The 2,909-nt window shown below is 42.5% G+C and overlaps 1 pseudogene; it reads right to left on the bottom strand.

Annotated features, from left to right (window-relative positions):
- Window positions 1–1,061: 1,061 nt before the first annotated feature.
- On the bottom strand, window positions 1,062–2,521 carry LOC103553951 (olfactory receptor 10J3-like; annotated as a pseudogene).
- Between the last annotated feature and the right edge of the window lie 388 nt (window positions 2,522–2,909).

Here is a 2,909-nt window from a genome sequence, read left to right as displayed (position 1 = left end):
AACTGGAGATATTCCAGACAATAATAGTAGTCAGTGTTGTCAGACTTTAAGACAATCCAGGAATGAATAAAGGGGTCTGGGGAAAAAACTAGACATCTGTTTGTTTGCAAGCTCCTTTTTTATTCCTATAGTGAAAACTGCAGTGTAGGATTCTGCAGGTTGGGCAGCAAATGACAGTGCCACATCTAATGGAGTGCCATTGACATTTTAGCCATCATAGATATGTAACTTTCCAAGAGAGGGCAGTAAAATAATTATGGAAATTTCTGACAGAACTGTCTAGAGGAGGGAATGCTTTTTTCTAAAATGCACAAAAGCACTGTATAGACCAGTGGCGCCCTAACTACATTATTCACTGAAAGTCCTAACTTTGCTCATGAAGTTTCTGCTTCCTGTGAACCCATTCATTACAAAGAGCAAGAGACAATGATAGAAGAACTAGATCCAAATCCTGACTCTACAGCTCTCTGGTTTAGTATGCTTGGGCAAATCAACCCCACCTATAGGAGCCTTAGTTTCTTCATTTGCAAAACAGGGATGATAAATGTCCTGCCTACCTTACAGAGTTCATTGAAGATCAAGTGAAATCTTGTGTGTAGAAGTTCCTTATAAAATGTAAACTATAAGTGTAAAACTATAAGGAACTTTACCATCAGTACGATAATAAGTCCCAGTCTTTACACACCATGGTAATGGTGGAACAGGGCATGACAGCACTGAGGAGAAACAGCATATAGGCAAGGCTCAGCATGGGTTCCACCGGGTGCGGATGGAAAAGAGACCAGTGATAGAGGGACCAGTGCACTTGTACCAAAGTTTGTAAACAAACAAAAACATGTAGGGAAATTATATAATGGACAGCTAATTTGACAAATCCCATCTTCCTTTCTGAAGTTTCCCTTCTGAAGAATAAAATTTCTGGAGCTTTTTCCAAGGTGTTTAACATGAATTTTCCTTTTGTAGGTGTGTATATTATTTGGCAGATGTAAAAACTGGCCAGACTCTCAGGGTCTTTTACTAGATTCATAGGAATATGTCTGAAATCTGGGAGGAGACATCTCTTAAGAGAACATTTCAGGAGCAGAACCCATAGAAGACTTCCTGGTGTTGTGGAGAACTGCAAGGCTCCTGACTGTCAATACTTTGGAGGAATCAGTACAGAAAAAGAAGCTGTCACAATCTTGACACACTAAGGGTTGGGTAGTATCTTCACCATTGTTCTGCAGAGTATCTTTGACCTCCTTCTTCCTCAGGCTGTTCACGAACAGGTTCAGCAGAGCAGTGATGACAGTGTAGGTCACTGAGATGAGTCTGACTACCCCAGGGAAGTCTACAACTTAGGTTTGAGATAGATGATGATGGCACAGCCAGTGGATGATGATTACCATGAGGTGGGAAGCACAGGTGGCAAAGGCCTTCTTCCAACCCTCAACTGAAGCAATCCTAAGGATGGTGGAGATGATGAGGACATAGGAGATGAAGACCAGGCCCATAGGTAGAACAAGGACACAGACACTGACAACAAAGTTGATGATCTCATTGACAGTGTTGTCTGTGCAGGCCAGCTTCAGCAGGGGTCTCATGTCACAGAAGTGAGAGATGACAAAGCCGTCACAGATGAAGAGGCCAAACACCGATGTCACCTGGACAATGGTCATGTTCAGGCCAATTCTCAGTAACTCAGATGCAAACTTGACACAGATCTCTTACCTTTGATGACTGTGATGGGGAATTTTATGTGTCAACTTGACTGAGCTAAGGAATGGTAGTTGGTAAGACATTAATTCTGGGTGTGTCTATGAAAATGTCTCCAAAAGAGATTAGCGTTTGAATCAGTAGACTGAGTAAAGAAGATTACCCTTACCAAATTGGGTGGGCACTGTATTCACTGAGAGCCTGAATAGAACAAAAAGGCAGACAAAGGGCAAATTCTCTCTCTCTGCTTGAGCCAAGACATCCATCCTCTCCTGTCCTCAGACACCAGTGCTGTTGGTTCTCAGGTTTTCAGAATCAGACTGGGATTTACACCATCAGTCCCCTGATTCTCAGGCCTTTGGACTCAGACTGAATTACACTACCAACTTTCCTATTTCTTCATCTTACAGTTGGCAGATTGTAGGACTTCTTTGCCTTTATAACTGCATGAGCCATTTCCTATAATAAATCTCTTCTTGCATATATCAATATATATCCTACTAGTTCTGTTTCTTTTGAGAACCCTGACTAATATAATGACTGAATACCATAGTTGCAGAGGGCCACATACTGATCATCCTGCATATCCGTGAGCAGGAAACAGTTGTTGGCTGAAGAGATGAGACAGAAGAAGAGCTGGGTGGCAGTCCTGAATGGCAATGGGCTGGAAAGGACTCAGGAGGCCAGACTGAATGCAAGGAATAGTGGCCACAGTGTAGTATGTCTCAGAGATAGACAGCATACTCAGGAAGAAGTATAAAGGTGTATGAAGCTGATGGTCCAGGCAAATAATAACCACTATGATGACATTGCCAAAAACGGTCATCAGTTACAAAATTAGAAGAACAACAACAGAAAAGGACAAGCTTCTGCCACCACCCAAACCTGGAAAAGTCTTTAAAGAGGAGTTCAGCCACAGCAGTGGAGTGTGTCCTCAACACTGAGGTAGATCTGGATCTGCATGAGCTGGACAAAGGAAAGGGAGGGGTGAGGCTCTAACTATATAACACATTACACAGTGCTCTGAGCACACTCTTGAATAATGTCCCAGGCTGAGGAGTCATCAGTGCCCTTCCACTTCCGTCAGAACTCAGCATCCTTGAGAACAAATCGAGAAGTTTCTCATGATTTACTGGATTTAGGGCAGGGTTCAGAGGGAGGGAAAGTTTCAACATAAAATGAACAGCATAAATACAAAAGCAATTACCCTACTT

Source organism: Equus przewalskii, unplaced genomic scaffold (genome assembly GCF_037783145.1).
Source record: "Equus przewalskii isolate Varuska unplaced genomic scaffold, EquPr2 ChrUn-6, whole genome shotgun sequence".
Classification (NCBI taxonomy): domain Eukaryota; kingdom Metazoa; phylum Chordata; class Mammalia; order Perissodactyla; family Equidae; genus Equus; species Equus przewalskii.
The sequence above is the reverse complement of the archived record's forward strand: the minus strand, read 5'-3'. Positions and strand labels throughout refer to the sequence as shown.